Raw genomic sequence first — 13,873 nt, 5'->3', positions numbered from 1 at the left:
CTTCAAGTTCTGCTGTGTCCTGTGAACCAAAGTGCACACAGTGCACTCCAGTGTAAGCAGATTATAAATTTATACAGTGGCATAATAATCTTTCTGCTTAATTCTTAAAATCTGATTTGCTTTTTTGCTTGCTATTGAGAACAAAAATAATTAAAATGTTAGAAGTTACTCAGAAAGTCACTTAATAAACTGCTGAGGTTGCTTTTCTCAACCAAGACACTGACATTCTAGGCCTTTTCTTAGTATAGAAGTATAAAATAATTTCAGGTACAAAAATTGTTCTTAATAGGCATTTTCTTTGACCACTATAATTACATATATAAACATCATAATCATTAGGGTTATACAACATATATGTACAACAGAGAGCAAGACAGAGAGAATGTAATTATCCTTATGTGGTATATAATTGCCATTGGGCTGTCTTAAGATTTTTATGGTAAACAAAATTACTACTTGTAATTTGTACTCCTTTTTGTATAGTTATATTGCTCTGGATTGCCTCTACTACTAATACTTCTTGTGTATGTGTTGTATAACCTGCAACAAAGATTTCATGCCAGAGCAAGACAAAATGTCACAAGGCAGAAATATCATAATGACAGTGTTCTTCCTCTCCAGCTTCTTTTCTGTAGTATGAGGTGGTAAAGATTTTAACACTGCTTTCAGCATAATGTCAGAAATTACACATCTGTCAAATTAAGTTCTAATTTTGTTGAAGAATTTGATATAATTCTGGCAGACTGGAGTCCAGAATTGCTTTTTGATAAATTCTGAGGATAAAAGAGCAGACATTATACTTAATCATGTAATTTTATAATAAATGCTTGCTGTTTCAAATGTTTACTTTTTTTTTCCCCCCAAAAGTCAACATCATCATATATAGTTTCTATGCTATTTCAGCACAAAATTTTGGATTTGCAGACTGTTAAACTAAAATAGATTTTGTAGAACCTTTGTTGCTGCAATTTGACACTCAGTAGAATCAAAGAACAGAATCACAGAATGGTTTGGGTTAGAAGGGACCTTAAAGATCATCTAGTTCCAACTCCTCTGCCATGGGCAGGGACATCCAGTTTGACCAGGTTGCTCAAAGCTCCATCCAGCCTGGCCTTGAACACTTCTCTGGGCAGCCTGTTCCATTGCCTCACCACCCTCATGGTGAAGAATTTCTTCCTTATGTCCAATGTAAATCTCCCCTCTTTCAGTTTAAAGCCATTACGCCTTGTCCTGTCACTACATGCCCTTGTAAAAATGCCTTCTCCAGCTTTCAGTACCTTTAGGTACTGGAAAGCTGCTATTAGGCCTCCCCAGAGCTTTCTCTTCTCCAGGCTGAACAACCCCACCTCTCAAGCCTGTCCTCATAGCAGAGCTGTTCCAGCCCTCTGATCATCTTGGTGGCCTCCTCTGGACCCTATCAGACAGGTCCATGTCCCTCTTATGCTGGGGCCCCGAGAACTGGATGCAGTACTGCAGGTGGGGTCTCATGAGAGTGGAGCAAGGGGGAGAATCACCTCCCTCAACCTGCTGGTCATGAGTCTTTTGATGCAGCCCAGGATGTGGTTGGCTTTTCATGGAGGAACAACATACCCTGACGGCCCTGTGGTTCTCTGAGGGTGATATGATTAACCACTGAAGTGTTCAGGAATTATGATACATATTCTATGATCTGAAAAAAGAGAAATCGGAGAATCTGGTGCTTCACAAATCTAAGAGGGAACCATTTTTATTTAAGTGAGATTGAAAATTATGCTGTTGTGAACATTGTCAACTATTGCATCCAATATGCAACATTAAACTCTTCAGTATCAATCAAGTGACCAGATGACAGAATTCTTAAGAAAAACGTATCTAAACCCAAGGTAAACTAAAGAGATTAAAACTTTAGTGATCGCTAGTAACTAAAATAAGGGCCTGATAGAAAGTTGTGCTGTAGTCCAGTTGTGTGTGTAGTTGTGCTGTGGTATATTTGTTCTGCTCACAAGCAGAGATATGTATTCCTCTCTGATACACTGAGTATGAAAAGAGACATCGATTGGTAAACATGGACACGATTCCTTCCAAAGTGTGTATGGGGGTTGAGAACATATATAAAAGGCAGATTGGGAAATAGGTACAAAACATGGCAATGACAATGGAAATTGAGCAAGTATCTTTAGTAGTTTGCAGTGGAATAGAACCGTCGCTGTCTTTGAAGCTGGAGATGGGTAGTGGGGGTTAATGCGAGAGTATCAAATCACACAGACTGAGCACAAGATTTGTTCAATTAGTTTCAGTTCACATTCGTGACAGAATGTAATGTGCCTGTTCCCCAGGTATAAGATGGTGCCACATCTTGTCTCCTGACCCAATGTACTGTACAGCGTCCTGCATCACATGGCTTGGCATACGAGGTCTTTCACAATGAGAGCGAAGAAAGTTGAGAGTTCTTAAGAGCTGTTTTTCTAAGCACTCGAATGGATGTTACTCAGCCTGGAGGTTCGGAGGGTTTTGCCAGTACTACAATTACTAGAGATGAAGGAACACTCTTAAGAAAGTGGTTTTTGAACAGTTCGAGCTGTTAATAGCTACAGAAGTATAAGGCTGTAGCTTTTAAATTTTTACAAAATGGTCTTTGAACATTCATTTAAGATTTTTACACAGGTACAGCATGACTGAACAAGTAGCGGGTGCTTTTGTGCAGTGCGTGAATAAAAATGAAATGTGGGTGAGATATGAAAGCAGCACCAGTTTCGGTTACCCTTGAGAGCAATGAAGAAACAGTTGTGACTCCCTGAAATGTTCCTGCTGTGCATGGAGAAAACGAAGGGGTTTTCTGGCATAGGTTGTACCAGTTGTAAAACAAAGTGTCTGATTAATAATAAATTCTATTGAAAAGGAATGGAAGTTTGCTTGGGTATGATTCATTGTTGTCTGCTGCAGTAATTAAGTCTGTTGTTTGTCTTAAGGTCAGGATGACCCTGTTTATTTTTTTGGTCCTGAGACTCTGCACAGTTGGTGTTTAAGTGGGAATTAGCAGTTTATTAGTTTCTCTAGTTTTTGGCAAGTGTATTTTTTTTCTTTTCTCATTCATTATTGAAGCACTTGGTTGGTTGTCTCATAAAACTTAATTGACCTTTTATTTCACTCTTTAAAAACATTATTTTTTTCTCAGAGATTTTAAAAACATATACTGTCATGTTTAAGATCCTTGTCAGTTCAGTGATAATAAGAACAATACTTGTATGATTTTAAATACAAAGCAGTATTTTAAAAAGTTCTTCTGTGCCTTTAATACATGTTCATAGGAAACACAATCCTGTTCCAGCTATCCTGTTACTTTATAAATAGAAGTTCACCACAGTTTCCTTTACATTTGTTAGTATTTCACAGTAGATGCCTGCACATTATTTTGCAATTCTCCTCAGTGTCTTTTTTAAAACTCCTATTTCTTTAATATCTACAAAAAGTCAAGAGTAGTCTCCTGACATTTTTTTTTCTGGCAGCATTATAGCTGCAATCTTGAGTGTAACTGTTCTCTGTATCTTAGAGAAGTGATATTATCCCCAATTTACAGTCAAACAGTGGACGGACATTGAGGTTACAGGGAAAAAAAATACAGGCAAAAAACTTAGAAGAATTTGCACAGAGCATCCCAAACGGAACTCCTGGGAACCCTGATCGACTATTGTTCCCCTGGAAGAACCCACTTCCAGTTCCTTGGACCCAGAGCTGAGGGGGAGATTAGGTGCATGGACTGTGTTGTGCGGTGGCCCTGACCCACGCTGCTTGGGGAACGGCAGGGCTGTGTCTGCCCAGCCCTCCACAGGACCTTGGTGCCTCTGAGACACAGGTTTTGTGCATGTTCAGGTGACCAAAGTACCGTGAAGTACGTGTCACAGTTAGCCGGGATGGACTGTTCACGGTCTCGTGGTGTTGCATGTGCTGCATGCCTGGGCGCATGGAGTGAGAACAGGTGGGTGAGGGCACCTTTTGGGAAGCTGCTTGAGAACTGTGTAGGGTGGTGGGAGCAAACTTGCCACAATCTTGTCCATGCTGCCTAGAAAAATGAGAGCCTTATTTAACTACTCACACAACTAAAGCTGAGCACAGAATGCCTGGCTGTAAACTAATGTGTATGTGGTGTAGACAATTGGGTGATCAGGCACTAGAAGCAAACTCGAAGCCAAGATGTTTGACAATGTAGATGTATCCATAGACATGTCAATTTTTGACTTTGAGAGTAGAATTTAGTTTGAGATTAAGGATTTGATTCAGCTTCTTGTTTACATGCTTTTGTCATTTGAGACGTTCTCAAGTACTGTGCATTATCTGGTCTCCTGCAGGTCTTACATTGTGTTTCTGGGGCTTATGTAGCTGTCTCAGATACCCTGGAGCATACAAAGACCGATAAACATCTATGTGTAAGCAACTAAATCAAGCTCCAGTACTCCTAAATATAGAGGTCTTCAGGTAGATGTCCACAGCTGTTACTCCTGGTAGTCAATGGTTGCACATTACACCAGCTCTTTCTTTGTTCTTCTCTATAAATGAATGTCCTGGTAGAATATTTTTGTGATGCTGTTAATTATTTTTGTTCTAGTATCTTAGTCTGTGCTTTGAATTTCTGAAAATCTTGTTACCCTGAGGTTATAACCTCAGGTTATGTTCCTTGTTTCACTTCTGTTTCAGTGTCTTCAAGCTTTGGAAAACATGCCCTGTAGATTCCTGTAAAAAAGCAGATTCTTTTCTGTAAGTGCATAGGGTACAAGGTATATATTGTGCATCCCTTTTGTTAGCATAATTACATGGTCAGCTTTCCCCTAACAACTGTTCTCTCAATTCATTGCTTACATTATTGACTCATTTCACACAGATTCAGCAACTCATTTCAGCAGGCAGACGTGCTCTTTTCTTCTGGATGTTGCATCAGCAGCTGCCTACTGACCAACTCCCACTGGTTCTGTGTACAGGATCCTTACATAGAACCTCATAATCCATTCCTGGCATTCCTGCGCTGGGTATGAATCAAACACAATGGGCCCCTCTGTGCTCGTTTGCCCTTTGTCCTTCTCCTCTGGAACTCCTGCTCCATGCTTATATCCAAGGCAGGCCCCTTTTACTTTTTGTATTCCATTATTGAATATCAGGTTAACATCTTCTTTAACACCTACCCTATACTAATACTCGTCTAAGAGTGATGTGATGTTTCCAATCCCACAGCAAAGTCAGAAGTAGGCAGGCACTGCAGCATCCTAAACTTCATTCTAGACAGCACCCTACTCAGCATACTGGAGAAATTTTGTTCATAAATGCACTACAGTATTGGGGCAAGTATGCTTGGCTGGCACCAATCAAGTTGTTCCTCTTTAAAATGTCAATTTTCTGGCTTGTGTTATTGTTGACCTGGTAAATTATTAAAAGTGATTCTTCCAAAAATCAGGTGCTTTCACAGACATGCATATGTATTCCTTGCAGTATTTGTTTTCCTTTCGGATTTCTCTAAACTTTGGTTTTCAATACAGTCTTTTCAAGTGTCATCTTGTCAGGTTAATATGTTTAAAGTACACAATTGTACAGTGCTGACAGGAAACCAGACAGTGATTTCTGCATTCCCTAGCTGAATGATTTTGTACCCTACTTGAAAATGACATAACTGAGGTCTCCCATGCTTGATGTTAAGTATAGAACATTTATAAAACTTCTAGTTCACTTCCATAGCAACAGAAAAACATACCGATAACTCCTAGAACATTACTTACTACTTTCTGTACAGTTTCTTTTTCACATTTTTTCATGCAGTGCTTGCATCTAAAATTTTAAGTATCGGATAGAACAAAATAGGCGATTTCAGTTGGAAGGAGCCTACAATGGTCATCTAGTCTGACCAATTCAGGACTGATCAAAAGTTAAAGCATGTTGTTGAGGGCATTGTCTAAATGCCTCTTAAACACGACATATATAGAGTATAGATTTTTAAAAAATTACCAGATAAACATTGAAAGCCTTCCATTGATGTGAAAACTGTTTTGAGTTGAAACACTGAATCACCTGTGTCTCCAAGGGATTCCTCAGCAGGCTTTAAAATTCAGGTTTTTTCCCTTTTGTGTTACAGAAGAAGAATCAGAAAGTGTAGTTTTATGATCTAAAAATGTTATTTAAAGCATTTTCATAGTCTGGACAAAAAGATCCTGCTCTCAACACCATCCCTAGGCGCATGTTCCTGGTCCTTTCATGTATATTTATGGCCTTACACTTTATGAATAACTTGGAAAGAGATCTGATCTATCTGAACGTAACCCTACAAAAAGGACTGGTTTTCAGCCATATCAGCTCAGATCCATGCTGCTGAACAACAGAGGAGGAATGTATGATCACGAGTGAGAGACATTCCTCCTCAGCTGTAACTTGAGTTTAGAGCAGCTTGAACCACTAATGAAACTGTGCCCTGAGAGTGAAGGCTGAAAATGAAGTTCCACAAGCTGTATTGAAAAATAATCTTTCCTTGTTCAGTGGATCCTGCATGCAAAGGTTATACAGAACCTTAATTCAACTGAAAGCCTAGATAAGTGCTTAATTTTACCAATTTCAGTGATGCTTAATCAAGTTTAAAATCAAGCACATATCTGAATGTTTCATGACTTGGAGCCATAGGAAAGAGAAAATTCAGTTTTCAGAATATTTGCTTTCATCATCTGAAGTGATGTACTGCAATTTGTGACCTAAGGAAACGTTTCATAAATATACCTTTACTGGAAATAAATGTTATCTGTACACGTGTTCTATATGTATCTTGAAAAGATGCAGTTTGTTTAAATGTGATCCAATAGCCGTTCCTTTGTATATCCAGCAGTATATTGAAAATAATCTCTCAGATATTTGATTTCCTACTCTGTTATTCAAAAGATACAGGCGTAATACCAACACAAAGATAATATTGCTACATATCTGATTTCTGTTGTCCTGTTAATCTTTTGTTCTGTTAGCAAAATAGTACCCACAGTATACACTTTATGCATTCTTTAGTGATTTTGTTATCTATATAATGCAATAGGACACCCCTGTTTGTTTTAAAAACCCCACCTTCAGTCCTTCTAAAAACCTCCAACAAAATTGTTGATGTTAATAATGCTTCAGACTGATAGATTGATGTGTGCCTGGCCAGGAGCACCATGACCCAGCACAGCACTTCTGTATTAATAAGACATAAAGTCAGACCATTTATCATTTAGCATAGCACACAGATTAGAGAACAGCTTGCCAGGGTATATTGTGGTCTCATTACTTTGTTTTTGCCAGAGTTGCAGAATAGATAGCTTTGAAACCTTCCTGTGCTCTGCTGTGACAGGAGAGTGTTCATGTCACGGTGACCCGGCTGAGTTGTTCAGTTGCGTACAGTGCTGACTCAGGAGCCTTAAGTGTCCTATCCAATTCGCCCAGCAGCAGACTCTTCTCAATCAAAAGAAGGAAAACTCCATAAAGATATAATCACTGGCATTTACCACAGATGTAAGGCGTTCAGCAGTGCAATCAGAATACAAAACTTTGGGAGTAATTTGCTGGCTGTCACTAAGGAACACGTGCTTTTATTACGGTACAGTATATTTTTTATTACATAGCTAGTATTTCTGTGCTGAAAAATGCTGTTACTGTTTAATGAAAACATTAACATAAGATGGCATACTCATGCTGCCTTATATTGGTTACTTTTCAAATATTGTAGCTGACAGACATTTAACATCTAATCTTCATGTTTTAAGCAGATGCATCTGTTTACATTTTTGTGTACCTCCTGCCTTGTCAGTCATTTGCTGTCTTTGGGGTGAGTGATTTCCTTTTAGGAAAACCAAAACAAAAAACCAGACAACTTGAATTTTTAAACTCTTGAAACAGCTCAGATCTCAAACTGCTAAATTAAGTTTCTTAAATGGATGAAATCTGAGCTTTGTAGTGGTTCTTTAAGTAAAGATGCTTGTTTGATGTTTTGGGATTGCATATTTATGTTCATGAACATTTCTTATGTAATTTAATTTCAACATATAATACATGTGCAGCTGATCTCATGATTGAGTGTACCTTCTTGCCCAGTTTTAATTTGCAATGTAAAATGTTCATCTAGAGAAGTATTTGCCATCCACAGATAGCATATTTTAGGCTTCTCCCGTTGTATTTCTGTCCACTCTTTGTGCATGAGATGGAAAGTATGATCCAGATACAGTGCAGTGTGCTCTGTCAGAAGAAATCAGTGCAGATGTCTTTCAAGCAGTGAGGCCCTTCTGTGTGAGTGAGGCAAAGCCTCCGAACCGGGGCAGTCTATGTATCCTTGGAGAACCTCCCCAGACGCTGGCTCTACCTCTGCTGCTCTGAAAGATGTGGCTCCGAAGTGTCTTCCAGCTGTAATTCCTGGTGTCCCTGTGTGCTTGTGGCTGCCGCAGGGACAGCTGTGGCACTGCTGCCACCAGTGAGCCCAGAGGGGTACACTTGGGGTAAGGAAGAACAAACATCTGGTTTTGAGGATGGCTCCAAGCTAACCTGTGCAGTCAGTGTAGGATTTGTATGTTCATTTGGGATTTTGAAAAGATTCTCAGAAAGTCTCTAGCCACTGGTAGCTGGAAGGAAGAATAATATACCCCATGTGCTGATTTTGTAGAATTTTCTTTGGAAAACACGCATTTCAAGGTAATCTCTTTCCTCCCAGCTTGCCACTCTGCTTTCTGCTGCTTTACTCTGAGATCTCAAGTGCTGTACTCGAAGGCACAGAGCAGAGGTGTGAGATGGTTCTTGAAAAGGGAGTTGTGTCTCTTTCCCGGGTAATAGCGAGAAAGCCTTTGCACTTACAGAGCTGGGAAAGGGAATGACCGAGGCCTGTACAACTTAGGGAATGTTTTTTACTCATTTTCCACTTGCTGCTTTGATCATTGCTCCCTAGCGTTGATTTGTGGCACCTCCTTCCCTCCCTTTCTCCTCCCTCTACTTGGCTTCTTCCTGCTGCTTAACAAGCTCAATTGGGTTTATGTATGTAATTCTTTTTTTAAGAGAGTTGGAAGGTGGTCTCTAAAAGAATTGCTTTCATCCAAAGCCAGGAGTTGATCAAAGCAACACACAAAAGCTGAATGGGAGCCAAGGCAGAGCTGCCTGGCCAGCCATAAGTTCAGGGTTCTGTGCTGGAGAAAGTCAAGCATATCAGCTGAACTGCACTGGAAGCTGCTGATAAGGGATTTTCTCTCCAGTAACACCTGCAAAGTTTATGAGATCCTACAGGAAAATCAAAGAAATCTGCATCAGAATACGTTGTTTCCTACAGAGAGGAATGTGAAAGCATTTACAGGATGAAGTGCCATTGCCTAAATGTATTTATTGCCATATCATATATGAGGCTCAGTCTGCACTGTCACCGCGACACTGGACTATTACCCAGCTCCACATTTACTTCTATGAAGTGACCCCTTACCACAGTTGTGTGGATGTTAAGTAATGGCATGTACAATTGTCTATGAAAAGAAGGTTCATTCTAAACCAAAAAAGCAAGTAAATGAAAGTCGGTGTTATCATTATGCCTGGAAGTAGATTTCCAGTGAAATTTATAATTAAGAAACAAACTAATAAAAAAGTCTAATTAAGATTTCTTAAGAATTATTTTTGCAGATACAGATTTTTTTCAGGCATTGGTCCCAATAGTGATTATGGTTTTTGAAAATGTGTAGTAGTAATCAAATGTATGGCTTTGGACAAAGGACTTTCTACTATGACCAATTCGAACTTTGTCTGGCATTCTTTCTTCTGTATTAAGATAAGCTAAAATAGAATGCCATTTTTAAACAAATCGTTACTTTAAATACCTCAGAAAAAGTCAACTCTGGTTTGAGAGTAGACATCAAAGTTTCTAGGGTGAAGGAAGTTTAAGTTTTCTGTAGTCATAAAGGAAGACTAAACTATGTCTTAAAACCAAAACAGCCTTTCATCTTTAAATAATTAAAGGAATCTGGTTGCAATTGGAGTTTTCTCTTTCCCCAGAAAACTACAATGTGGGCTGTCACAGCCTAGATTCCTTCTCACTAAATTGCCAACATGCCGTTGTCCGGATCTCCAGGCATAGCTGTATATTTTAATGTGTTTATGGCAAGGTAGATTGTTTTCTATTTAGTCAAGTTTTATTTTTTTGGTTCAAAGCAAAGCTGAATTTGTGTGAGTTTAAAAAGATGATTTTTTTATTTTGGTAGACATATCTGGAAATTATTTTTTTTATTTTCTGTAGAAAATACTAATTTGTGATTTTTGCTGCTGTTCCTTGCCTGAATTGTAACATTTTCATTGAAAAATGAGCACTCTGTCATTAATGCTTATTGATTTGCAGTTGAAAAATTTAAGCAAAAATAAGAAAATACTTGCTTTGAGCAGAAGTTCTCTTTCCAATGGCCAAAATGGATGTGAAATAATTTCATGTGAAGAATGATCCATTATTTTTTAATATTTATTATCTGCCTGAGGAAAGAAAAAAAGAATCAACAGCTTTTTAATAATGTTTTTATTGAAGTTGTTTAACATTGTTTTGTCCAAGTCTGTTTTCATCCCTTTTGATATGGATCTGTGTGATTTCTTCCAAGGACACAGAGGGCAGTTAACAAACGGGCTTGACTTTTCAGTAGGTGGGGAAAATTGCCCATATTTATTTCATTGCAAAGGTGTCCATGTTAATCTCTGCAGCAATCTCCTGAGAATAAAGACATCTCCCTATTATTTACTTCTGAAGTGAATGACCAAACTGATTTTGGTGGTTAATAGAAGCAATTTGGCTTGGGATCTCAAGCTGCCAAAAAGCTGGGTGATGTCTTCCCACTTCCCGCTCTTCCCAGGGCTCTTGAGAGCTGGGCGCCCTTCGACCTGCGCTCTCCTCCGAACACCCTGTTCCTTTGAAACACGAGTCAGCGGAGGAAATAATCTCACTGTTAATGCAGGAGAAATCCCTTGTCTGTTGTCAGCCTGATTTTTCAATATCAAAAGAAAATATCAGACAAAAATTGAAAGCAAGCGCAAAAGAAAAAAGAAGTGGTAGTGAGATCCGAGTAGTCGTCTTGCAGTATATTCTGTTTATGGAAACAGTAGCAGAATTGTTCTTGGCTGTATAAAGATGGTCGGATTATGTTCTCTGTGACCTGTCATCAACCTTAATCAGAGTCTCTGTGTTTAATCATGAACTACTTTCCAAAGTGGCATTATTAGGAAACCATTAAGTTTAAACTGGACTGGTCTGTAGATAACATTTCTAATATAATTCCACAGAAGATATATGAGTTGTGAGACCTGGTAACAGAAAAGGAGCTGGAATTTCTGGCAAAAGTAACTGTGGTTTAAGTTAAAGGTTTTATTAATATGTTGCCTTTAAAATGTAATGGCCAAATGGTGTCTACTGTACTGCCATAACATTATCTGTATAGGAAACACAGAATGACTGGAGACTTTTAAATGGTCTGACAACTTTATTCCTGTGGAATAAATTATTTCACTGAAAAAGTGGATTTCAATCAGCACATCCATAAGTGACTACAGATTTTAATCTTATTAGGACTATAGAGCTGAGCTCAGCGAAGGATCATCTTTTCATTTCTCAGCAGCTTTTAAAGCTTCAAAATTTCTCATTCTGAGTAAGACTAATAGCAGAAAATCAAACCCTTTTTGAAGTTTCTGATGAAAATCATAGGAATAGTAAAACATTGGTCTGGAAGTGATCTCAAATGAGGAAATGTATTTAAATGTTTCCCACACTCCAGTATTGGATCATAACCATCAGTCTTCTGAGCCCATTTTTCCTCTCTTTTACTGCCAAGTCATTCTGGCAGAATATTGTGAGGAAACGGAATTGACTTCCAGAAACCAATATTTTTTTGCAGAAATTGGCAGTAGTCCACCTATTTACTATGCCTGTAGATGGCTTTGTACCGACAAATAAAAAACTTTGTAAATTACTTCTACGAGCGATAATTTTGTGGTATGTGAACAACCAGATTGCTTTATGAAGGAATAAGTGATAGGACAAGGGGTAATGGGTTCAAACTGCAACACAAGAGGTTCCGCTTAAATTTGAGAAGAAACTTCTTCTCAGTGAGTGTGACAGACACTGGAACAGGCTGCCCAGGGGGGTTGTGGAGTCTCCTTCTCTGGAGACATTCAGAACCCACCTGGACACCTTCCTGTGTAACCTCATCTGGGTGTTCCTGCTACAGCAGGGGGATTGGACTAGATGATCTTTCAAGGTCCCTTCCAATCCCTGACATTCTGTGAAGTTTGTTTTCGCCCATATGAGCTACAGCAGTATTAGTAAATTAAATGGTTGCTGGAAAAATTCTTGCGTGCTAGCAATCAGTTTTCTTTTGTAATGTCTTGGCATGGCTTTCGTGCCAGTGCTCACTCTTTGCAGCAATTCCCAGGCACACTTCAGAAGTTGTGATGGGCCAGTGACCGTTCCCAAATGGCATTTTGGATGGAGTGACCTTGGTTTGGGGCTGGCAGTAAAGAGAGAAGCTATAATACTGTGCTGGGTCTGGATGGGGGTGAATATCAGTGAGAGTCTCTCTTAGTTTTCCTGAATCAAGAATTTTGTGTAACCAGTGGGAATATATTTACCACAGTATCACTGTGGTAAATATATAGAAGATTAAGAATAATTTATTTTTTCAAATGCAAAGCTGAAGAAAGCACTGTCTATAATTATGGAAAGCTTCATGGAAATAAAAGGGTAAAACATGGTTACAGTCTTGTGACTGAACTGTGAGGATCTTACAGTATGTAACGCTACCATTGAAGACAACCAGTTTTGTGCTGTCTTCAAATTTCCTTTTCTTCTTATAGTTGTGTTTGCATACAAGTCCCTGCCCTATGACTTCTCTCTTCTTAATCAGATTATAGTTTTTAATATAAGTTTTCAAAGGTTATTAGAGACTTTACTGAACTTTAAAAATAGCAATGGATTTTGGATGTTACTGAATGGATCTAACTCTCATTCAAAGAACAAAAGGATCACATTGACAATATTTCTGGTACTGTTCAGTGAACAAATTGTTGATCTGCAGTGTAGAATGCTTTCTCCTCCCAGACAAATTTTAATAGATAGCCTTTTGGATACTAAAGTCAATAGTTCATCCAAACCAACCTCTCATTTTATGCAAGTGATGAGCTGCCTCTTGCAAGAGTCATAACAAATTATTCTAGAATAACAATGAGCTTGGAAATATCTTACCATTCTCATCTTAGAAATGATACAATAGAAATTATTCTGTTCGACCATTTTAAAAGTATGAAACCTGGCTGCTTAAACTGGGAAAATGTATCCATTGCTATACGGTTTTGCTGGAAGGATTAATGAATTGAAGTAGTAATGTCAGTTATGTTTTAGAATACAAAAAAATCACAACACTGTATGGAACTTGTCCTCCTGTAATAATTTGTAAGTCATATGCAAGTTTGAATTTAATACTAATTAACCATGCCTTCCTAATTTCTTGCTTGTTTCCTTGACTATTTTTTCAAGCCTTCTTAACACAGCCCACATGTATTCTTTACTTTATTCATTTTTTGCTGACAGCAGACTTTCTTTTTCCGTCTGTTTCAATGGGAGTTGTAGAAAGCCCTGGATTAATTTCCATGCACTCAAGTCCATAGCTTTCCTTAGGATACACAGTCTACCCCAGGTATAGGATAAATTTTGTGTGGAGTTGCTGTGCTAGATCTTCACTCTTCACAAAATCTTAATACTCTTCACTGATCTTTGTCACAGTCAGGATCTCAGTGACAGGACTGCATGTCCACCTTCTGCTGGCAATCGCTCTGGGATATCGGGACCAGTCACTGTCGTGGCTCTCACGGTAGGTACAGCACCAGCACCCATGGCCACAAGTGA

The 13,873-nt window shown here is 38.7% G+C and overlaps 1 protein-coding gene across 15 annotated transcripts in view; it reads left to right on the top strand.

Annotated features, from left to right (window-relative positions):
• GREB1 (growth regulating estrogen receptor binding 1) overlaps positions 1-13,873 on the top strand; it is a 97,570-nt gene that overhangs the window by 19,307 nt on the left and 64,390 nt on the right. For 4 of the 15 annotated variants that reach the window (XM_065055887.1, XM_065055893.1, XM_065055882.1 and 1 more), the window contains exon 1: positions 7,378-7,573. The exons of 7 other annotated variants lie outside the window; for them this stretch is intronic. The gene's annotated coding sequence lies outside the window, so the exon portion shown is untranslated. Of the gene's footprint in view, positions 1-7,377; positions 7,574-13,750; positions 13,839-13,873 lie in introns of those variants that run through there. 4 more of the 15 variants (XM_065055889.1, XM_065055883.1, XM_065055894.1 and 1 more) reach the window with 3 other exon arrangements.

The sequence above is a fragment of the Columba livia genome, chromosome 3 (genome assembly GCF_036013475.1).
Source record: "Columba livia isolate bColLiv1 breed racing homer chromosome 3, bColLiv1.pat.W.v2, whole genome shotgun sequence".
NCBI lineage: Eukaryota > Metazoa > Chordata > Aves > Columbiformes > Columbidae > Columba > Columba livia.
The sequence above is the reverse complement of the archived record's forward strand: the minus strand, read 5'-3'. Positions and strand labels throughout refer to the sequence as shown.